General features: G+C 54.6%; 1 protein-coding gene across 4 annotated transcripts in view; it reads right to left on the minus strand.

Moving 5' to 3' along the window:
• Positions 1–23,787, minus strand: part of SH3BP4 (SH3 domain binding protein 4) — an 83,011-nt gene that overhangs the window by 17,744 nt on the left and 41,480 nt on the right. Inside the window, exon 1 of one of the 4 annotated variants that reach the window (XM_013048471.2) lies at positions 2,681–2,773. The exons of the other annotated variants lie outside the window; for them this stretch is intronic. The gene's annotated coding sequence lies outside the window, so the exon portion shown is untranslated. Of the gene's footprint in view, positions 1–2,680; positions 2,774–23,787 lie in introns of those variants that run through there. 4 annotated transcript variants of the gene reach the window in all.

Genomic DNA, 23,787 nt, shown 5'->3' on the forward strand with positions numbered 1-23,787 from the left:
CCATGGCCGTCCTTCCCCCACGCTCTGCACGCAGCAGGCCAGGCTGAGCGCCCACCGTGCAGGGGGCACACCCAGCCTTGCCAGCCCACACCCCCCCTTCGTGGGGATGGGGACAGCCTGTGTTCAATGTTGAACTCCACCAACGCTCAGTTTTTGTACTTGTCATGCGGGGTAACGACCGAACCATCCTGACTGATTTGTGCGAAGTATAAATATGATCCTTGTAAGGTGCATGGAACAAGGATCAGGGCTCAAAGACAGTCCACGCCCTCACCTCCAGGACCTCGGCTGTCCTGAGCCTGGCTCAGCATGACCCACAGGAGCCGTGGCTCCTGGACGAGTTCTTTCCTTCTCCCCCACAGAATACCGCCTTTCTCCGCAGAATGCTCTTGGAGGGAAGGTGGCACCGAGCTGGACGTAGAGACCGGCCCCCCAGGCCAGAGACAGGGGCCACCGGAAGGCAAGCAAAGCCCACCTCGGGGCAGCACAGAAAGAAACCATACTGTGAATCTACATCACTGAGACGAGAGAATGTGAAAATCCTTCCGACCTGAAAGACGAGTTTCACTTGCTGGAAATGGGACTCATATGTGGGGAGCGGGGCCCGAGTAGGACAGGTAGAAACCGCAGACAGACACAGCCAAAGAAACTGCGGGTGGGGTCGGGGGGAAAGCCAGTGAGCTGTGAAATCCCGTGAGGGGCTCCCCACCTGGTGCAGAGCTGCTCCGAGGGCTGGGTGAGCAGGAGGGCAAGTGCTCTGGACCATACTTGTGCCAAAGGATGCTCGATGCTCTCCCTGCTGCGCCCACCACATCCTCCCCACAAACCCGTCCATGCACTCCTCGTTATGGAGTTCCTGTTCAGGACACACGGGCCCCAGCACAGGTCTGCTTGAGAAAAGGGGGCCCAGGCGTCTCCCAGAAGAGTCCATTCTGACCAAGCTTCCAGACAGACCCAGAACAAGGAGGCAGCTGCACACCTGCCCTGCCACTCTTTTTCAATGTATATTAGCTGATTTTCCACTTGCGGCCACAAGAAATTATTTCATGGAGGGTTTAAAAGAAAAGTCGAAACGGGCACCGTCGTGAGACATTACTGCAAAGCGGTGCCTCCACTCCCATGCTGGTGCGGCCCAAGGACCCCCGAGGCTGGCTGGGGGAGTCCCGGGAAGGCGGGTGGGATGCAGGTGCCCGTGGTGACGGGCTGGGAGCCCCTGGATGAGCCCCACCTCCCTCGGAGTCCTGGAGGGGAGTTGGTGGGGTCTGATTTAATCCAGGGTGGGGACAGTGGGAGCCAGTCCCGGGAGGCTCCTACAGAACAGGACCAAGCTTCCCAGGGAGCACCTGAAGAATCCGCAGGTTGGCAGATAAAACTAGAGATAAACAGGGGCGCCTGGGTGGCTCAGTGGGTTAGGCCTTTGCCTTCGAATCAGGTCATGATCTCGAGGTCCTGGGATCAAATCCTGCAACAGGCTCTCTGCTTGGCAGGGAGCTTGCTTCCGCCTCTAACTTTGTCTGCCTCCCTGCCTGCTCTTGATCTCTCTGTCATATAAATAAATAAAATCTTAAAAAAAACAACAACAACAACAAAAAAAAACCCTAAAGAACTAGAGATAAACATGCTAAGAGCGACAGGATTCCTGCATTCCTTATCACCACGGGGAAGGTAGCCTGCAGGTGAATCAGGGCCTCAGGGGTGGGCAGAGCAGAAAGCATCACTGGACCCCACCGGAATTTCAGGAGACAGCGGTTTCTGTTCCTTGGGGATGGGGACATAGTTTTTGCCCTGAGCCAGTGCAGAGCCAGGAAAAGGGGTTAGCAGTGACATAAAGAGATCCGTAGTCTTTTTAGAAATAGAGGAGCCATTCAAGGAGCAGGAGAGCCACTAGCCGTATGGTTCTGACCACCTCACTTCATCGGCCAGAGCGAAGCCACAACACGGAAGTGATCGCCGGACAGCCGGCGGCACCGCGTGCCCACTGTGCCCACCGAGCCTCAGTGCGCTCACTCACACGGCTGCTCCTGTGGGACAGGGGCATCGGTCCCATGGGGCTCAGGGCCCTGTGGGAGGCCCAGAATGGCCATTTTTCCTTCAGGCATGTGGGACTCCATCCTCAGACAAGGCCCGACCCTCGCCCCTGCCCTCGGGGATGTTACCTCACAGCAAAGCGGGCAGCCCCCCTGCTCCCCTGGGCAAGCCTGGCAGACTCTCTTCCTGGAACCTTCTCTGACCCGACACCATCAGGGTGAGAGCTCGCAGAGCGGCTCGTCACCTCCACCCGTGCCAGAGCCCGGCGTGCAGAGATGTCTGGGGGGACCTGTTCAAGAGGCGGCGGCCAGCAAACCGCTCCGTGCTCTACCCACTTGCTAACAACCACTTCTTCCCAAACCTAGAGCACACCGGGCCTTCGCTGCCAGCGACCGTGGGACCCAATTTTGTCCGCTGCCCCTTCCATCAGGGGCCCTTGGCTCCCAAACTGTCCTTCCAGGCCCCGTCACTGTCCCGCTCAACTGTGCAGGACAGCTCCCTGCTTTTAGATCAGCAAAGTCAGACGGCCCTGCCCCAGCATTCGGAGCCCTGCCCCAGCATTCGGGGCCCTGCCCCAGCATTCGGGGCCCTGCCCCAGCATTCGGGGCCCTCCGCCACTCGGTTCCCACCTGCCCTTCCAGGCTTCACTGACCTCCACACCCAGGTGAGTCTGTGGCCCCGCGTGGCCCGCTGCCTCTCCAGGGTGCCCCGTGTTGCTCAGCGCCTGCTCCCGGAACGCACGCCCCTCACCTGTGCCTCCAGGAAACCGGTCCTCCCCCTCCACCCTCTCCCTCCACCCTCCCGCCCACAGGCCCGCAGGCTTCTCCGCTGACTCATGCGCTGGGCGCCGACCTGCAATCCGTGTCCCCGAGCTCCAAGTTCAAGTCGCTGGGGCTCACGGAGCAGGCCTCCTGAGTCAGTCCCTGCTGTACCAGAAAAGTCATGTCGGGGGAAAGGACACAAGGCTCAGATCTGTTTAATATGGAGTTTGTGAAGATGCAGGACTTTATTTTATAGCATAGAATACGACTGCTAGCGAGTACTGTATTTACTCAACATTTTACTATCTACCCAAGGTAGTTCCCACGATTCCCCATTTTATTATTTTTAAATTACTTACTACTTTATTTTTGTTATTTTTCCATTTACATACGTGTTTTAAAATGCTTGCAATCAAACCAAAAAGCCCTAGGAAAGCAGTATTAGGGAACATTCATTACCTGCCTTCCCAGACATGGTCAGGAACATGCACATGCATTCCCCTTGGACTGGGAAAAGCTCAAAGGAGCCACAGGGTCAAATGCCCAAGCAGCTGAGCCTCCTCACGGGCCACGGAGACACGGCCAGGTTCTTGCTCAGCAAACATGTGACCCCTGGACCCCAGACCCAGCTCACTGAGGGTCTCCTGAAGACTGAGGGGCGTCCGTCCTGAACCTCCCAGGTCCAAATCCTGCTCGGGGGCTGCCCCAAGCCTCCTCCAGTCTTCACCATCTCAGTCGCGGCTGAATGGCATGTTCACCCAGCCAAAAAAGCCTGGTCTCCCTCCCCAGCAGCCCAGTTAGAACATGACCTCCACCTGACCTCAGCACTTCCACAATTACAGTAATCGGCTCCTTTCCACCAAGTCCACTGAGCCTGCCCCTCAGTGAGCCGTCAGAATGTTTTTACAAGTTTGGACTCGGCTCACAACCAACCCTCCGAAAGCTCTGAGTGTATTTACGGTGCCCTCAAGGCCTCCTATTATGGGTCCTTGCTTCTCCTGAAGTGCTTCCTCAGGGCCTTTGCACCTGCTATCTCCTCACCTCGGAGGCCCATGCCTAGGTTTCACCAGACCTGATCCCTCACTTCATCCAGGCCTTACTCAAATGTCACCTAATGAACAGGACAGGCATCTGCTACAGCAGCAATACCCCTAACTCCACCCTCTTTCCCTATCTTCCTTATCAACACCACGGATCCTGTGCTTTCCTGTGACCAGCCCAATTTCTCCAAGAGAATGTAAGTAAGCTCCAGGAGGCCATAGGACTCGCTCTGCTTCTGTCCCCCCTTCTGCAGTGAGACCTGCACTGATCACCAATGATGAATTCTGTTTTAATAAGACAAAGGGGGTGCCCAGGTAACACAGTCAGTTAAGTGTCAGACTCTTGATTTCGGCTTGGGTTGCGATCTGAGAGTCATGGGACTGAGCCCTGCACTGGGGTCTATGCTCAGCGTGGAGTCTGCCCAGGGTTCTCTCTCTCTCCCTCTTCCACTCCCCCTGCTCTCTCTCTCTCTAAATAAATAAATAAATAAAATATTTTAAAAATTTAAGACAAATGCTTCAGAGATATTTTCACAAGTATCCCTGGGATAATCTCTCTCGTCTTTTAAAGAGTCAAAATCCCCAGTGAATGTCTAGTGTCCCCTGATGGCCTTGTGACTCGATTATACAATGCCGGGTGAAATTTAGGAATTCTAGTCTGTTTTGGAAATCTAAGCTACACACCCCTACTAATCACCGATGGGCTCCCTGGGTGGCACCTCAGACGTGCCCGGATGGCCTGGCCTCCAAGTCCTGCCAACCTCCCCCAGGGTGGGTCACTTCTCTAGGACACCCTGCAGCGGCATGCACCCGTGCCCAGGGTGGCTGGCCCAGGACCTCTGGAACTCTCTGAAGGGTGGGAGGAACCACTCCACCCCCTCTCCGGCCCCCATCCTTCCCATGCCACGCCTGCACCCCGGAAGCCACTCTCCACCCTCTTGATAGAAGTCAGGTCTGGGAAGACAGGAGGGGCATAAAGCTTACTTGTGTCTGACTCACAACTAATGAGTTTTTCTTTGCTTGAGTATAAAGGCTGATTCATGAGGGGAGAAAAGAGCCTGGTCCTGGCTCCTCCCCAGGAACGAGGAGGCTGATCTGCGAAGACAACAGTGTCGCCGTACTCACACAGAATTATTTTCAGACTGGAGAACCTACAAACAAGCCTTCAGCTGCCCGTGCCGACCCGCCCTTGCCTCGGCTTCCAGAATCACAGAACGGTCGTGTGGGGGCTGATCCGCCAGCGAGCCGCCCCAGAACGTTGGCAAACACAAGGCCACCAGGAGTAACCTAAGAGCCTGAGCATCTGCGGGGTCCCTTACTCAGGGCCCCGGGGTGCAGTGACCCACCCCGCCCAGGGTCCCCTGACCCAAAGGTGCAGGAGCAACAGGACATGCTGCCTGCTCTGGGTTCCTCCCTGGCGAATTCAGTTCGCGCCTTCCTGGCGATGACTCATCCCCACATTTGATTTTCATTTCTGGAGTAAGAGTGGCGTGTTGGTTGCATCAGATTTCCTCCAGGTTAAAAAGAAAACATGAGTTTCAACCTGCTCTGGGTGATTTCAGCCACCAGACCTTCGACAGAAACTCCATGCCGTCTGCTCACCCTGCTCACTCCCCAAACGACAGTGAGCTCTGGAGAGTCACAATAATTCAGAGACACCGTCCCTGGCTGACCCTGTCTCCCTGTCAGTGGCTGCCTAGAGCCCCAACACACTGGGGCTCTGATCCCCTGGGGCTGGCTGCAGAGAAGCCCACAGGCATGCCCATGAGCCCGTCGGGCCTGAGCTCTCTCACAGTCACTCTAAGGACACCATAAGGCGGGGCTGGCAGTGACCCAGCAAGGCCAGGCAGAGCCTCTGTCTCCGTCTGTCCACAAACATCCCCACCACCTCTTTCCCTCCGAGGCCAACGGCCCTGGAGCCGACTGCTCAGTCTGCAAACCAGCTCCCTGGTTTTCTGCATCTTGACCCCTGACCCTACTGGTGTGGGTAAGAACCCAAGTGGAAGGCCAGCACGTGACCAGTGTCCCCTTTCCAGGTCTCTCAAGTGGGTAGGGATAGCCGAGGCTCTGGTTACGAGAGCCCAGCCCAGCGAAACCCAACCTCCTGCACTACAGTGGTGGAGGCTTCTGACATCAGGAGTCTCATTTCGAGAACCTGGCCTGTGGGTACCTTCAGCACGAGAAAATAACCCTCAGAAGAGGGCTGCCTCCTGCTGGGGGTGCAAAGAGCAGGCTCCGCTGGAGAGGACCCCAGGGAATTAGCATCACTTACCAGCACCCAGAGTGGGCTTCACTTCAAGTTCAACAATCCAGTGTAGTTGAGGGCAGTGGCCTACTGCCATTCGGAGTCCCCCACAGGCCAGCTGCGAGGATCACACACCCCGGTCCTGAGTCCTAGGCATCTCCTAGGCAGCAGCCCTGGGGTCTCAGATCAGGAACCATCACCCAGGGCACCATGGGCAGTGTATGTGTGTTTGGGGGTGGGGGGAGGGTAGTGCACATCTGCATTTCTAACTTGCTGTTTCTATCATCCCAGGAGGGAGGGCCGGGGAAACCAGCAAGACGGCATGGTGTTTCACTGGCCAGTGACAGAGGGGACACTCTGGGTCTGGAGAGTCACTGGGTAGGCCTCCTCCCACCAAGGACCTGCTGCCCAGCTGGGGGACAGCTCCTTCTGGGAATCAGATCCATCCCACTCTTTCCTTGGGTAAAAACCTATCCCGGGCTCCTCTCTCCAGTCTGTGTAGGACAACGCCAACCCCCGGCTGGTCCTGCCAGCCCTGTACACACTCACCCACCTGCTGGACACAGCTGCATCTCACCTCCTTCTGTCTTTCCAGCACTCTCACCAAACCCAGCCGCTGTGCCTTCATCTGGCTCCAAGACCCCCCCCAGCCAGCTCCCAGACTCTGCTGGCTCCCTACCTCTACACCCGTTCCCGAAGACCCTACAGGGGTCCTATTGTCTCTCCCCATTAAAACTTGCCCATCTGAGAGGGACCTCCGTCCAACAGCGCCTTTGCCCGTGGAATCCCATCTCTGTTCCGGGCTCGGCTCAATGCCTGACTCATGCTGTGTCTGATGCTGCCTGCGGAACGGACCAATGTCTCAGCCAACCCATTCCCGAGCACCAGTGTGCACGGGGGCCCGCCAACGGCGCAGCAGATGGGGGACCCAGTTCCTGCCCTCCTGATCATGCAGCTGTTGGGCACATATAGGACACCGACAGCACGAGGAGAATGAGGGGGGTTCCGTCACATCTTCCTGCCAAGCAGGAGACCCGAAGCCCACAGACCTCTTGGTCTGCCCATCACACCAAGGATGCTCCGATAGCGGCCCTTCATCCACCCTGTGACCCTGCTGCTGCTGACGGTTCAAAGAGTAACCCACGTGTGGCCTGCTGACTGCTCATTCAAGAATGGGGTTCAGAAGGTCTGGTGGTTTGTGGTCTGGTGGTTCAGAAGGTCTTTGTGCCCCCCGGAGTCACATGGGAAGGCCAGCCCACCATGTGACGCAGCTGGTGGCAGACGGGCTGTGAGGGGGGGGGTCTTGTGACCAGCCCAGATGAGAAATACTTACCAACCCCACCCAGTCGCCAGTCGGTGAGCAGGAGGAACGAGCGTAATTATCTCTGAACTGTTCTAATCGCGAGAAGAGAGGCCCCCTCACTGGGCTGGGGCTGCTGTTCAGGGGGCAGGACTCCTGCACAACACACTCATCAAAACACCAGCGCTCGAAGGGGCTGTGGTTTGTAAATGTTAGTCATGGATTCATTGTCTTCTTAAAAAAAAAAAAAAAAAAAAAAAACCAAACGGGTACTTCTCTTTAGAGCAACACACTTTTATAACTGAAGTTTATTTAAGGAAGTTACTTTAAAGAAGGCAGCTTTCTATTGCTTTAAAAAGGAAGCCAGTCTATCCTTTAAAAAGATCTCCCTTAGAGACACTGATATCTTTTCTAGTACACGTTACCTTAAAAAGCTTTGTGAAAAGTTCATGTTAGGGGCGCCTGGGTGGCTCAGTCTGTTAAGTGTCTGCCTTCGGCTCAGGTCAGGATCTGGGGGTGCTGGGACTGAGCTTTGCATTGGGCTCTCTGCTCAGCGGGGAGTCTGCTTCCCTCTCCCTGTCCCCTCCTCTGCTCGAGCTCGCTCTCAAACAGATAAATTTAAAAAAAAAAAACAAAAACAAAAACAAAAAAAAGTTCATCTCAGATACCCCTCTGGGATGCGGACACCTAGTCGGTGCTGCTCATTTTACAGATGAGTCAACTGAGGCTTATTTGGTTTTATTGAGAGGGCTGTCCCCCTGAGGCCTGTTTCTGAGACTCGGATTAAAATGCCAGCTTCAGACAAGGAGAGACGAGAACATGGCTTCCAGTCGTGCAGGGCCGGTCAGACTGACCATGCTCACTGATGACACACAGACGCCGTGTCTGAGGCTCAAGTTCAAGGCAGGACTTTCCTATCCTGAAGACACGGCAGCAGGAGCGGGTGCCAAAAGGGTCCCGTGGGGATGAGTGCGGTGTTTGCACGACTCCACAGGCGGCAGAACGGGGCCGAGCCCACCAAAGAGCCCAGCTAGAAAACAGCCCCCAATGCACGCAGATGCTGGACAGACAGGTCCAGGACATTCCTGCCGCGAACCAACCAACACGGGCTGCCTGATGGGAAGGGGCATGAGAAGGGAATGTCAACACAGATGCTTTCATGAAGGGGCCAGCTCCGAACGAGCCAGCAGCTGGAGGACAGCCTGATCCCTGCTTCTCCCAGCTGGAGCCAGATTCTTGCTGCTGTAGATGACCCAGTGGTAGGACCATCTTTGTAACTCATCTTCCTCAGCATTTCGGATTACGCTCTTATCATGACTTTCCAGCAGAGGGTGAAGCATTGCCAGATGCTTTCCTGGGAAGTTGCAGCAATTCAGGCTCTAGGCAGCAGTGAGTGTTAACCCCCCCGCCCCGAGCAGTTTAAGGAAGGCCTAGCTAAACAGGACAAGTGGCGAACAGAATACTGAAGTTCAAATTCATATTCCTGGGACCGTGACAGTCAGAAAAATCTTGAAACTACTACTTCTTACTTCCTTCTTTAGGACTATTATTTTGTATCCTTGGCTCAATGAGAGTCTAACACTTCATTCTCTCTGCACCACTGTCTTCCCCACTGTCACACACACTCAGATCCACTTCCTAACTGGTGACCAAGTCTCAGTTCGGCAGCCATATCCGTCTTCCCTTCGTGATTTTGCCTTGAAACACAGAGAGGTCTGCCTCCATGAAAAATCTGATAAACATTCCCATCTATTCTCCTTAACTTAAAAAAAGTGGTCTGTCTACTGACACTAATGGACAAAATTTATTTTGCTGCCCGGTGAGGAACTTTATGAAATTCATTGCCAAATGGCTAAGCGATCACCCCTGTCGCGTCCCCAACAATTAATTCATCCCCTCCCGACCGAGGTGATGTCATCATCTCTGTGCATTCCGAATGTGTGCAGACCCTGGGGTCTGAAGCTGGTCTATTCTGTGCCACTAGCCTGCATATTTTTAGAACCACATCAGCCTTTTGTACTATGGTAGTCTGATCACGCACGGTTACCTGGAAGGACTCGCACTTTGATATTTTGAAGTCTCCTATCAGCTATTTTTACCTATTTTTTCCCTCTAAATGAACTTTAAAATAATTTAATAAGATGTCTTCCCACCTCGTCATTCTCCCACAAAGGGAACCCCACTGGGATTCTGTTGGCATGGCACTGGTAAGAAGTGACACCTTTATATATTTTATTCTTTCCTTCCAGACACACGGTTCGGCTCATTTATTTAAAAATGAGTCCCAGGGCAGCGTAAATCAAAGAGAGGCAAACTCTTTCTGTAAAGGAACAGAGAATAAATTAAACTTTGGGGACCACACATTCTCTGTCATAAAGACTCAACTCTGCCCTCAAATCCAGGCAATTCTGCCGCTAATGTGAGCTGATCTGACCCCTTCTCTCTATTACCTGCTTCTATCTGAGCACTTTCTCTCTGCCCTGACTCACTACAGCAGCCTCCCACCTGGTCTCCCAAATCCCGTTCCCTTCCCCCCCCCCCCCCAGCCCTCAGTCAGCCCCAAACACACACAGCTAAGCCACTTTCCTTAGAACAGCTGGGGTCCTCTTCACAAATTAAGTCTCTCCAGCGGCATCTCCCTGTGCTTAGAATAAATCTATCCAATCCACTGGGACTCCATGAAATCTACTCTCCTTACCGGGACTGGATGATCTGGCCCTGCCCAGCCCTCCATGACCTTGTTTCCTTGGTACATTCATTTCCCAAGTGTACCTCCTTTCTGCCGCAGGACTCTTGCACTCATAGTTCCCTCTGGCAGACAACTCTGTCCCTGAAAACTTCACTTTGCTGACTGCTTTTTCCACTCGGGTCTTGCTCACTGCTTCAGAAAGACCCATCTAACCACTCACCACTGCAGCTACACTCACCCTGACCTCTGTATGCCCAACTGTCCCCTCCCACAAGAAGAAGGGACAACTGTATTGAGGGTTCACACAACAGACAATGCCCACACACAGTGCAAAGGGCCTGGGGCACAGTCAACGGTCCACAGAGGTAAGAAGTGATGCTGTCGTCATGACCCAGCGCCCACACAAGCCTTGTACTTTCCATCAGCAAGTACTGTGAATTTGTGTGAAACACATTCTTTTTTAACATGGCCTTGCTGCTTCCTAACTGCACCATTGTGGTCCAGAACGCTGCAATTTTGCCGCGGCAAAGATTGCATCTAGCTGGGTTCACACGTGCTTTATCAAATGAGCCACTGTAATTTCTCTGTAAGCCACTGATCACTTTGGGAACTTTATCTCCATTGCTATAATGGCAGGTTCCATGGAATGAAGGTTTGATGGTACTCGCTGCACCGTATTTCCATGGTTAGAGCAACTTCAGGCCCAACCGTGGGTCTGGGTTCTAGGATAACACAGCAAATCATGCATAGGAACAAATGTCTCTGGTGAAAACCTAAATGCCACCAGACCAGGGAGGAGTGATGCTGTGGAGGCTTCTGTGTTCCCATTTTTCTAATACTCTCTGTAAGGAGCCTGAACCACGGAACCACCCCTGTGAGGCATGGCTCCCCTCTGTGCCTACAAATGTGACCTTATTCGGAAATAGGATCTTTGTGGATGATCAAGTTCAGATGAGGTGATTAGGGTGGGCCCCCCGTCCACTGTGACTGGGGTCCTTACAAAAAGGGGAAATTTGGGCACAGAGAGACCATGTGAGGACACAGGGAGAAGGCAGCCGACCACACACCGAGGAGAGAGGCCTTGAACCACAGCCTCAGAGGGAACCAGCCCTAAGGACACCAAGATCCCAGACATCTGGCCTCTAGAACCGTGAGAGTGAATTTCTGTTGTTCTCAGCGACCAGATTTGTGGTACTTTGCTTTGGTGGCTCCAGGAAGATAAACATCTCCAGCCTCTCTCTCCTCGTGTCTCCACACCTAATACAACTGAACGCCAAGAAACAAACAGAAGGCCCCAAACGAGAGAGTTACAGGCCCTACTGAAAAATGTGACCTTGCCTCCACACTTTCAGAACACTCCAGGATCCCAAACTGCCTGGCCATCACTGATGACTGCTCACTGCACACTCCTGAAGAAGTCTGATGTCGGCAGGCCACGGGTGACCAAACTTCTACACCCTCAATATTATTGTAAAATTCCTGCCAAGTTACCCCAGGGCCCTTGCAAAGGTGTTTCTTAGTGGAGACCAAGTTAACTGGAGCTTTGGAACAAGCTGCTCACATGGAGACACTGGAGGTGTCTGGGCGTCACGGTTAACTGAGAACACGCTCGGACCACTGGAAAACAGGAGGCAAGGGAAGAAACAGCAGGGTAGAACGGAATGGTGGCTGCTCGGCCATGGGCAAGGCCAGGGGAGACTGCCCCCCCCACCCCGCCCCGGGCGCCACCCACAGAGTTGGCAGCCAGTGTCAAGTGCCTTCTGGGGGCCCAGCCAGTCTGGAGCAGTCCACGCGCCAACTAAGACAACATTCAGGAGAACAAGTCAACTCCCCAGGGAGTCACAGTGCTGAAACCAAACAGGAAGGCAAAACCCTGGACAGAAATTTTCAGCAGCTGCTAGGAGCCCAGCAGAACAGCCACTGAGGGCGAGAGATAAGGCAGCAGAAGCCACTGGCGCTACCCCAGAGACACTGAGCCGGACGAGGCAGGAGAGTCCAGCTGACCCTGGACGGTGGCAAAGATGCTCCGGGGCCTGGCGCCCGGGAAGGAGGGCTGACAGCTGCCCGCACGTGTAGGCAGCGAGAGCGAAGGCCTGGAGGCCCACCGTGCCTGGCGGGCCACGAGGCCCCAACAGCTCGGCACTGAGGGTTTGCATGTCTTCTGGCCCAAACGTGATCTCACTATTACTTTGATGCATCCAAAGAAAGTAATTCTGGAAAAAGACCAGGGAAAGGCTGTTCTGGTGAGCTAATCTGCCCTTCCTTTTCCCTGGAGGCCTCCCTCACGGCAGCCTGGGAGATAAGCAGGTCCCTTCCTGCCCTCTCTCAGAGCAAGACTGCAGTGTGCACCCTGCCCCCCAGCCTCCACGCGCAAGCCCTGCTGAGTCCTGGCTTGGTCTTCTGCCACGGGCCATGGTCTCCTCACCTGATGCTGGGGAAACTATTAAGTGATCACCCTATCCTCCTCCTCTTTCACCTCAGACCACAGTGGGGACTGAACTGCAGAAACGGCCTAGCACAAAGGAAGAAACACAGGGCCCTTGGGTCGATCTGAGTGTATACGCCAGGTCTAGCTGTGTGCTCTTGGCCAAGTTACCTAACCTCTCTGAGCCTCTGTCACCTGCAGGAGCAAACCGACCCTGCAAGAAGAGCACACAGTAGGTACTCAGACTATCATTCCTCAAGGTCTTCCCTGGAGAATGAAGACGAGTGGGCACAGCACTGGTGTCCCCAGATAGCTCTGAACCAGGGCCTCCAGTCCCTGGTCTTCTACAAACCACAAATTCTCTGCACTTCCACTTGGAGACATCAGCGTTTATTCAAAACCAAAGTCACCACATTTTCACCTTGGATGACCTCCCCTTTAATCCATGGTGTCCCTGAGCCCAAAGCCGCTCAGTCTGGGCACGTCACTCAGCTTCCCGGTGCCTCCAGCTCCTCGCTATAAAAGGGGGACAATAGCACCCACCGCCTCCGGGTGAGTGGATAAAACCTGCTCCTACGTGCCCAGTGCCAGCCCCCCTGAGCTCGGGGTCCCCAGTCCCGGCACATTAACTCTAGGACGGGATCGCACTCTGTCCCACACACGGTAGGACGCCTGCCAACACCCCTGGCATCTCCCCACCAGAAGCCGGGGGTATCACGTGTTCCCACATGCTTGTGCTCCAAAGGGCTCCCACAGCAGCATGTCCCAGGCCAGAGACGTGTCCACACTCTCACGTGACCCTGACGCACAGACAGGATGGGTACTGCCACAGGGCCTGCACCCGGCCACCCAAGAATCGCCAGCAGTCCCCCCACGTGGACCCCAGCTCCCATTCCCCTAATCTCAACTGCCCACGGTGGGTCCCCCACCTGGCCTCCTCCAGGCCCAAGCAAACTCTACCTGTAAGAACCCGATCCTTCTCCAACGCCCTCTGAACCCCCAGCTACATGCCTCATTACTGGGAAAAAAATCTGCCCTAGTTCAACCCCCGAGATAACCCCTTCATCCCCACCATCCCCCACCCGGCCTCTCAACTGTGACAGTCCTCATGTCTGCCACTGCCTGCCTCAGTCTAACCTCTGACACTCAGCAGGTGTGCTGTTTCCCTTGCCTGGAAAATTGTCTCCCTGCCTCTGCTGGCCAAACCCTTCAACCAATGGTCTGTAAACAGCTCTGCCGTCACTGACCACCCCCCACTAGTCCTCATCACGAAGGCCCCGGAAGCAGTAGCACTTTCTGGGTGTTGCACACCAGCCTTGCACACCCACAACACTACACTCTTGGAGGTGAAGTTCTTCCACAGCCGTGCACAAGACACACACACAGGACTCCCGAAATGACGGCTCCCACACAGGCGGCAGACCTGAATGCCCAGGCGAGGGGAGCTCTGCTCAGTGGGCAGCTCCGTCTTAACACTTGGACCCTGAAGAGATCAATGTGTGTCCTAAGAGGTATGTGACCCAGTGGGCCCCAGCAGGGCAGCCTGCACAGCCTCAGGAATCCGGGGACCCTGTCCTGCTGCGGTTACGACCATGTGCAGATGCCCTGTCATCCACGGGTGGGAGAGAACGAGGCAAGCGTCCCTGAGTGTGAACTCAGTGTGAACTCTGTCTGAACAGAGTCAACAGCTGGGAGAACTGTATCAGGACGACCCCGCGGCACACCGCGATTCATCGTTAGAAGCAGGACACACTCTTCAGGTCTCTGCGGAAACCCCAGGCAACACTGAGGTCAACAGGAGGCAGGTCTGCAACCCAGGCAGAGGCTCACCTGGCCAGCACAGCTCACACCGTGTGCACACCTCCAACCCCACCAGCCCACTGCCCGGACCCCGCAGCCCACACTGTCCCGTGCCTCCTGGTAGCCCCCTGGGCTCAGCGAGGCTGGGACACGGTGGATGAGGCTAGAACAAATCACTACATTAAAGAGGCCTTTAAAGGTCCCAGTTCTAGAGGTGGGCAGTCTTTTGTAGGTAAGGTGTCAGAGGGCCACATGCTCTCACACGCTCTGGAGAAGACTGTTCCAGGCTTCCCTCCTGGAGAGAGGGGCCACAGGCCAGCCTGGCCTCTCCTCGGCTTATGGGTGCTTCTCCCTCCACTTCGGCCACCAGGCAGCCTTTTTCCCCATCTGCACACGGCTGACGTCTAAGGACACCACTCCTGGGATGGGCACCCAACTCCCGCACGACCTCCTCCGAACCGAACAGGTCACCTCTACAAGGACCCTATTTCCAACAAGTTCACATTTTGAGGTTCCTGATGGACATGCCATTTGAGGAACACTTGTGGGCCCTGTACATTGAGGAACATGGTTACATATGAGCCCTTGGGCTGGCTCCTGTCCCAGCAGTGCATGGGCACCTGGGTCCAAAAGGCTGGGCAGGTGACAGAGGAAATCTGCATATAGTTTAGGATCAGGCCAGGCTTCATGCTCTCAGGTTCGCCGCGAGTGAGAGCAGGAGCCCACTTTCCTAGTGAAGGAAATTCGCATGCCCCACTCAGATGTGAGGCATAAACCCATCTTGGAGCTTTCTTTATGTAAGACACATGTTTGAGAACACACTAAAAGGTGACACTGGAGAGGTTAACTTTGCCTTCTGCCTCGGCTCCCGTGAAAGGAACTTTACGGAGCCCACTCCCAAGTGGCGAACACAGCCCTTCTGACGACCACCTGTCCGGCAAACTCGATCACCCAGCCCGGTCTTCGGTCCCTGGGCTGTGCTGTGATCCAGAGGGCACCGCGGGTCCTGTCTGCAGAGGCCAAGGAACATTCTCACTGTCCTTGTGTCTCCTACAGCCAGTTATCCCTGGGGGTCCCATGTGAGCCCATGCTGGGGCCCCTGGGAAGCCGCCAGGGGATGTCCAGGCTCCTTAAACAGTAAGCGTCAGAGTCAGTGCCACATCTACACTCACCAGCCCTGGCACCCCGGGGCTCTACTACAATAGGACCTAAACACTTGCCTGTGGCTTTATGTAATTGTGTGCCTATCCAGCCAGGCTGTCCTGGGCCAGCAAGAGTGGTGTCCTTCCGTGGCCACTGCAGTGCTCTGCACACAGTAACCATCACTCAGCAAATACCTGAACCAGTGCAAGGCATGTGGGCGGTTCCAGTCTCACCGTTCAGGAATGTGGCTGCTTCTCCAAAGCAAGACTTCTTACGTTCACAGCCTTCCTGACATCTGTTTAATGCAGAATGCTGTTCTGAAAACGGGGGGTGGGGGGCATTATCTTCCTTAAGTCAACCAAGTAGGTACAGGGCATCTGCCCCATATCAGGGTACTGCTCCAAGAACATAGCACAAAGACAAGCTTTCCGGCTCAGAGCCGGCTCCTAGAAATGCTGAGGACGAGGACGTGAGGCACAACAGAAGTCTTACTACAGGTAATGCACATAACCACGCCCACATGGCCAGCTAAACAGTCTGTCCCCCAAGACACACATTAAATCCTGACTCCCAGCGTCCTTGAATTTGACAACAGGAAACAGGGTCTTTGCAGATGTGATAAAAATAATAAGTTTATTCTGGATTAGGGTGGGCCCTAGATCCAACCACAGGTGTCCCCGTGAGAGAAAGGAAAGGACACAGAGACCCAGACACACACAGAGGGCAGGTGGCCACGTGAAGACAGAGACAGATCAGAGACACAGCTGCAAGACCGAGGGGAAACTGCCAGACAAGAGAAGGGGCAAGGATGGGTTCTTCCCGAGGAAATGTGGCTCTGTGTCCTCCAGGCTGGGACAATGAATTTCTGTTGTTTTGAGCCATGCAGTTGGTGGTCCTGGTCCCACGGTTTGGGGAACACCCGCACATACACCTGCGCACAGCAGGCATGTTCTAGGTGCTTTCCGTGTACTCGTTTCCTGAGACTGACGATTACTGCCTCCATCGTGCAGTCGAGGTTTGGAGAAACCAAGCAGCTGGGCCACAGTCTCCAGCTCCTGGGAGGCAGGGCCCACAGGGCGAGCCTGGCATGAGCCTAGAACCAGGACTGGAGAGGTCAGCTCACTTCTAGACAATTCCAAGAACATGAGCTGTCCCACTGGGCACACAGCAGCCCAGCGCCTGGAGACCAGAGCAGGATCCCCAAAGTCCTGCTGTTGTGGTTCAGCGAACAGGATGGTCAGATGGGTGCTCCCATTTTTTCTTTATTTCTTTTTAAAAAATTTCTTTCCTTTTACTTTTTTTTCCTCTGTATCTTTTTTCCTTTTACTTTTTAATCAAAGCATACATTAGCAAACCTCTTGTGAATTATTCTCTGTCTCTCCATGCAGCCTGTGCTACAAGTCTGTACCAGGCACAGATAAAATGGACTTCAATTGACCTATCCAGCCTGGCTGGATAGTTTCTTAGGGGAGAGAATTCACCAGAGGCTCTGGAAGCCAGGTCCACACCCCCTCTAGGCTTTCACGGCTGCTTTTCTCAGCTGTTCTGATGCAGACAGACACAGGCGAGGCGCTTGGCCAGGGAGCAGATGATCTAGAGCCAAGAGGAGCTGGGAGAAGCTTTTCTTCTGCTTCCAACTAAACATAAAAGGTACCCGAGGGTGACTGTTGCATACAGAGGCTAAGAAAGAGGATCGGGAGAAGAAAGAAACCACTCCAGAGCAGAAAGGGCACCGCCGGGAAGGACTCTGTGCTAGGTCGGCTTTGTCATGGTTCATGCCCAGACGCCGGGCTGATGCTTGGCGGCCTCTTCTCCCCGGCCCCCCGCTGTCTTCAGCTGGGAGGCTGCGCCGTCCACTATCCTAGAGCCCTGTGCCACTCCGCCTCCTTCCTGCAGGATCGCCGGCCCCGGACAGGGCTCCACGCTGGCTGGTGCTGGCGGACAGAGCTGCAAACGGGCCTCCTTCCTTTCACTGGAAACCCTCATGCAGCCCCCACCTGCCCTGGGGTCCCTGCGGGAGCCCTCCACGTACCCCCCGCCCCACTGGCCTGGAAGTCCCTCCCGCCTAGAAGCTCAGAGACTGTTCTCACTGGGGTTGGCAGTGAACCCACACGGAGACCCAGGTCCTAAGGGTGCTTTCCTGTGTGTGTGTGTGTGTGTGTGTGTCTGTCTGTCTGTCTCATTGGGCAGCTCTCTAACGACTGACCACTTGGTGGTCTCCCACTACCTTCACCTTTCTCTCAGGGCTGGCCTTCGAGGGTGCCAGGGGTCTCTGGAGGCCCCCATGAAGGCCCACCTGCCTTTACAGATTTATCTGCTCCTCCACCTGCCCAGAGTGCCCAGTGTCCCCACTGTCCGTCTCTGTCCTTCTGCCGCTTGGGGCAGTCTCCTTAAGGAGGCCAGCCACAGCTAGACCACCCCAAGCAATGGGGTGCCCAAACTCATGTCTCCCATACAGCTGCCTCCCACGGCCACTCAGGAAGGTAACACGCTGGCCTCCTCTCCCTGCACGCAGGTGGGCCTGCCCCGCACCCCTGCATCCCCATCCTGGCAAAGGGCACCACCTAGAGATCACCCATGCTAGATTCCCCCTCCCCCGCAACCAGGCGGTTCTCTGGGTGGAACAGAAGACTGTCTCTGGAAAGCACTGATCCTCAACCTCGGGCTCCGGCCATCTGGGGCCTGGGCAGGTTTTGCTGTGGGGACGTTCTACACCTCGTGCTCAACGGCTGGCAGCCTCCCAGCCTCTACCCGCTAGATGCCGGCAGCAGCCCCAAACCCAACTGTGACCCCTGGTAATGTGTCCAGACACTGTCACGTGTCCCCAAGCCAGGATTGCTGTAAAGGGACAGACCTTCCAGGCTTTGTGGGCCTCTGTCTACAGCCACTTGTCACCTCCGCTCCCCCACGGCCAACACAGCGCAGACACTGAACAGGTGGGCACGTGTGGGTTCCAATAAAACCTTCTTTACAAAACCAGGGTGCACGCAGGGTTTGGTCTCCCCATTCCAGGGCCACACTTTGTTGGTCACTGCCCTAGACTCGACCGGCTCCTTGGCCAGCTCTCTCTCCTTCCCCTGCTGCTGGCCTGCCTTCAGCCACTCCCCACGTCTCACCTAGAACCCCTCAACCCCAACTGCCTGCAGTCTGGTCCCCCACTTGATTTCTTGGGTATGGGATCACTCCGGCCCCAGAAAAGCAGAGACCATGTCAATTCACACCAGGAAGCCTGTATCACTAGGCAGGCCTGGTGAAAAAAGCCTAACAACGAACTTAAATTCTCCAAAGCAGGTTCGATGAGTGGAGCTGATGGAACGGATTTGGAGAACCAGCTCATCCCAGGACACACAGACGTTGCGTGGTACCCCAAACCTTCCCCTTCAGCCGTGATGGCACGTACACCATTTGCTGCTGTCACGGCACCTGCCCAGAGCCCTCCTCCACTACCTCTCCGTCTCTGCCCTTCTCTGCCCCCCGGGGCACAGTCACAGGATGGAGGGGTGATCCTGGAAGCCTCAGGGAGCAGAAACCCAGGCTGGCGGCCCCCACGGGCCAAGCAGAGTGAGGTGAGACCGGAGGGCAGAGACAGCTGGTCCTGAGCATCCTATAGGACTGGCTGCCTTCATCCCACAGGTTCCTTTCTGGAATGTTTCAGTATCACACTTAAAACCCATTAAACATAAAAGGGAATATGCATTATTTCCCATAAAAATGCTACTCTGCAGATTTCTGAATGACCTATTCTTAACCAAAGCCTGAGAATGTTAGATAGGATATGGCCCAAAGCAGCAAGTAGCCCTTCTGAGGTTTCCCTGTGCATAGCCATCTCCAAAGGAAAAAAGAAAAGGGAAGGAAAGGAGAGGAAAAAGGAAGAAGAGAACAAAACCGTTCGGGCATGAAGCGGGAAGAGACAAAGGAGGGGAAGTCCAAGGCCACACAGCCCACCTGCCGTCCTGTTTCCTTCTGCACCTGCACCCTGGGTGGGAAGAGCTGGTGTCCAGCGCACTCCCCAAACATAGAGAGGACAGCAGCACTCTCTTGTCTCCTCCATCTGTCCAGGCCAGGACGGGCTTAGTGCTTGGCGCCAGCGGGGAGAACTGGACAGCTGCAGGGGCTCTGCCTGCTCCCTGCCCCCCAGGAGTCACACCCCCACTGCCCAGGACATGGTGATACAACCTTGGGAGGCCTGGTGTCGCCGCATAACGGAAGGTAAGTGCTCGGGCACATGGGGACCCTGCAGCAGCGCATTGTTCCGAAAGCCAACAGGCTCTGGCTCCCCCTCTCCATTCCTGCCCTCACCACGTTTGGCCAGTAAGGTGGGTGTCCAACCTGCAGAATCTGCTTATCAGGGGGGCTCAGCAAACATCTGTGGCTTCTGAGGGGTCCTCCAAAAGGCGGAGATAGGTTAAGTGTGGACCCAAGGCAGCCGGCTCCAGTGGGGACCCACTGTAGGTGGGTCTGTAGCAGGGTGTAGCAGGGTCTGTGAAAGGCAGGTTCCTGGGCCTTGCCCTCGTGTTTCACAGGTGGGGACAGACTGAGCTGTCACTCTAGAGTCCCGACAGGAAGGGGACGGTGTGTTCAGATCAGCACCATGAGGGGACTGTCATCAAGAGGCAATAAGGTCAAGTCCTAGGTCTTGGAGGTTTCGTAAATACTCGGGACTGGCATGGGAGCCGGGTGCGGGGCTGGAATCCAAAGCCAGGGGTCTCTCCAAGAGGCGGGAGACCAGAGAAGATAGCTCTTAGCATTTTAGTTAGAACATCAAAACAGAATGAGTCTTAGTGCTATGGGCAATCACCAAAAGGCAACAACGGTCCAGTGCCCATGAACGGAGAAACAGACCAATAAAACGTGTCCAGCCATACACACGATGGTCTTCCTCTCAATAAAAAGGAGGAAACTCTGACCCATGCCACACCATAGACGGCCCCAGAAAACATCATGGAAATGCAGAAGATGGTCACAAAAAGTCACATTACCATATGGTTCCAGAACAGACACATCCAGAGCGACTGAGAGCAGGTTAGTGGCTGCTGGCAGCCGGAGGCAGGGCGATGTCGAGTGATGGCTCACAGGTCTCTTACTGGGTCAAATGTTTTGGAACCAGACAGACAGGGTAGCTGCACAGCTTTGTGATTCTACTAAATACTGCGGAATCGGGACACTTTCTTTTTGTTTTGTTTTGGGGTTTTTTTGGTTTGTTTTTTAGATTTTATTTATTTATTTCACAGACAGAGATCACAAGTAGGCAGAGAGGCAGGCAGAGAAGAGAGAGAGGAAGCAGGCTCCCGCCGAGCAAAGAGCCCGATGCGGGCTTGATCCCAGGACCCTGGGATCATGACCTGAGCCAAAGGCAGAGGCTTTAACCCACTGAGCCACCCAGGCGCCCCGGGACACTTTAAAACATACCCGCTTGGGGCTAAAATGTTGTGTGCACAGGAAACACCTGGAAAACAAAACTTCAGCAAAACTCTGGTATACACAGAGACATACCTTAGTTATAATCCGCAACAACCCACTAAAGGACAAAAGGAACGCACGTACAGTCAGGAAAGGAAAGGAAGAGGAAAAGCGGGCGAAGCAGCAGCCGCAGACAGGAGGCAGGCACCGACGAAAAGCCTGGAGCACGTGTCCTGCCGCAGCAGTGACCCCGCACAGGGACCGGCTGGGACCACTTGGGTGCTTTTTAGGGCTCTAAGGACCCAACTCCCACTCACTAAGCAAAAACAGGAACAGATTCCCATAAGCAAGCTGAGCAAGGCCAGGGGTATGGGTGCACTCAGCACCTTCCCGCAGGCAGCAGAGCCCCGTCCCTGCGGGTCTAGCTCCACCCACAGACGCGCTTCTGCATAACGTGGGAACCAGAACTCCCACGATGTGCAGCAACAAGAACCGGGAAGGCGTCACATGCCGGCAACTGCAGCTCCCATTCCCATCTTACAGATGGGCAAACCGAGGCACAACAGAGGGTCGGTTAGTGCGGCTGCATCGCTGTCAGCCACCCACACGGTCGGGTCTGGAGTCCAGGCAACACCCCTCCAGAGCCCCACTGGTCAAGTGGGAGCAAAAGGGTCCCCCTGAGAGGGCCCACTCTGCACAGCCAGGGTGCGCTCACCAAAGCATTTGCTTTTTTCACGTGAGATCAATGAACAGGTTGCCTGGCCTCTAAGGCCTGCATCTGCAGAACCGAAGCCCATCCTCGAGTCCAGTGTTTGGGGGCCAGACCCTGGTCAGAAGAGACTGTCTAGGTCACGCTGGCTCAGTCTCACTGGAGGACAGCAAAGTGGGGGTGCTACCCATCCACAGGCCCATCCAGGGTCACACTGACGCCCACTCATGATGGTTCCCTGAAACACTAACATGGTGACTTGGCATCCCCAGGTGGGCAACTAATTTCTCGTGGCTTATACCCAAACCTGCTCCCCTGACAAATATTTAGGACCTGGCAGACGGAGGCCTGATTCTGAAGTTACATGAAATCCCTCCAAAATCAAGGGATCCAAACCAGATGGGAATTCGGTGAGCAATACTCATGTCAGGTCCATCCAGGTGCCCCTGGACTCTGCCACAGCTGGGCGACTTCCGCTGATGGCCAATTCTAGAACCCCGCTTAGCCTTCCACCAGTTGACTGCAGATCTCCCGCTATGGGACCCCTGTGTGATGATGCCAAGTCAGAAGCTTCTATCTGGCCTCGCTTCTAATCACTGTCCAGCTTCTCGGAGGCACGAAGCTCCCTCACCTGTACGATGAAATTAGTAATTAATATCTGGCATGCCCTGCCGTCCCCTGAGCAGATCACGAACAAATCTGGAGAGAGCTCTGCAAACTGTAAAGTGCTGTGCAAAATTTATATGTGAAACGAAGCTACAGGGGAATTTTTCAAACACTGCACACTTAACATTTCTCCTCCTGGTTTCCTCTTTGCCAAATCTGACTTGGGCCCCAGGACCTTGTGCGCCACTCAAAAAACCAGCCTCCTTTGAAAGCCAATTCATTAACTCCTCTTTAAGACCTCAGCACCGTATGGTCTCAAGGACTTGGGAGGCTCCGTGGATGGCCTGGTAGTACTGTGGATGCTGCCCTTGACCTGGACGCTAGGTTCCCATTAACCACCAGCAGAGTGCCTTTGATGATCAGGGGTAGCTCTGAGAAAGCCTGAGTTCAACTACAATCCAAAGAATTTCCGCAAGCCAAGTCTCCCTCAATCTGTAAATCAACAAATTTAGTATCTAGATTTAACAAAATTAGCAAAAGAATTAACGAAGAGATGAAGGAAAGAAGATTTAACTGGTTTCTGTCCAGTTTGATGTTGGTTTCATCTAAGCACTCCAGCCTAAAGGAAACACTTGGTGCCCCTGTCGGACCCTAGCCTGCTCCTCTTACCTCCCACTTATCCCCAAGCCTGTCTTCGGTCTTCTTCCAAGTCGAGCTGTTGCCTTTTCCGAAGGTGCAGATTATTTTCAGAAATGCAGTAAGGGTGACAGGTTTTCTCTGCAGAAACCACCTGTGCCCCTGAAGTTCTGTAGCAGGCCCTCTAGAAGGACCATGCTAGGAGGCCACCGACCCCAGGTAAATACCTGCTTGCTGCTGCTGCTTCTTCTTCTTCTTCTTTTTTTTTTTTTTTTTTAAGATTTTATTTATTTGAGAGAGATCACAAGTAGGCAGAGAGAGAGGTGGGGTGGTGGGGGGAAGCAGGCTCCCTGCTGAGCAGAGAGCTCGATGTGGGGCTCGATCCCAGGACCCTAAGATCATGACCTGGGCTGAAGGCAGAGGCTTAACCCACTGAGCCACCAGGTGCCCTGACCTGCTTGTCATAAAAATGATGTTCAACAGAACAAGGCCCAAAACAGGATGGGCACGACCCGAGGACACCACAGGCCAACTAAGCATCCATGGATGATCATTAAATTCGCTAACAGCTGAAGGCAGAGAGGGGGCTGCACATTCCAGCTCCCACAGGAACAGCGAAGATAAACAGGATTTATGGTGACAACAAGGAAGAAAGGAAAAAGGATCAGGTTGTGTTTACTGAGCAGAGTCCAGGGCGGCCCAGGGGTGGATGGGAGTGGGGATGGGGATCCCCATTCACATGTAAACCAGGGCAATGGCACACAGCACAGGTGCTGAGCAGAGCAGACCCTCACCAGAGGCGGAGGGCGGAGAGGGTGGACCCTGCCTGCCTGCCGGGAAGGCGGATGGCCAGGTTGTAAAGGGAAGACACTGTGACCTCGGGAAGACACTGAGCTAGGACAGACACCGGCTTTTTTGTTTTTTCTTTTTTTAAATCTCTGCTTCGTCTTCTGCCAAATGCAAAGCTTTCCCCGCTGTGGGCAGAGTGGAAAAGAGGTTCCAGGA

Source organism: Mustela putorius, unplaced genomic scaffold (assembly GCF_011764305.1).
Source record: "Mustela putorius furo isolate JIRA1106 unplaced genomic scaffold, ASM1176430v1.1 tig00003869_pilon_pilon_pilon, whole genome shotgun sequence".
Taxonomy (NCBI): domain Eukaryota; kingdom Metazoa; phylum Chordata; class Mammalia; order Carnivora; family Mustelidae; genus Mustela; species Mustela putorius.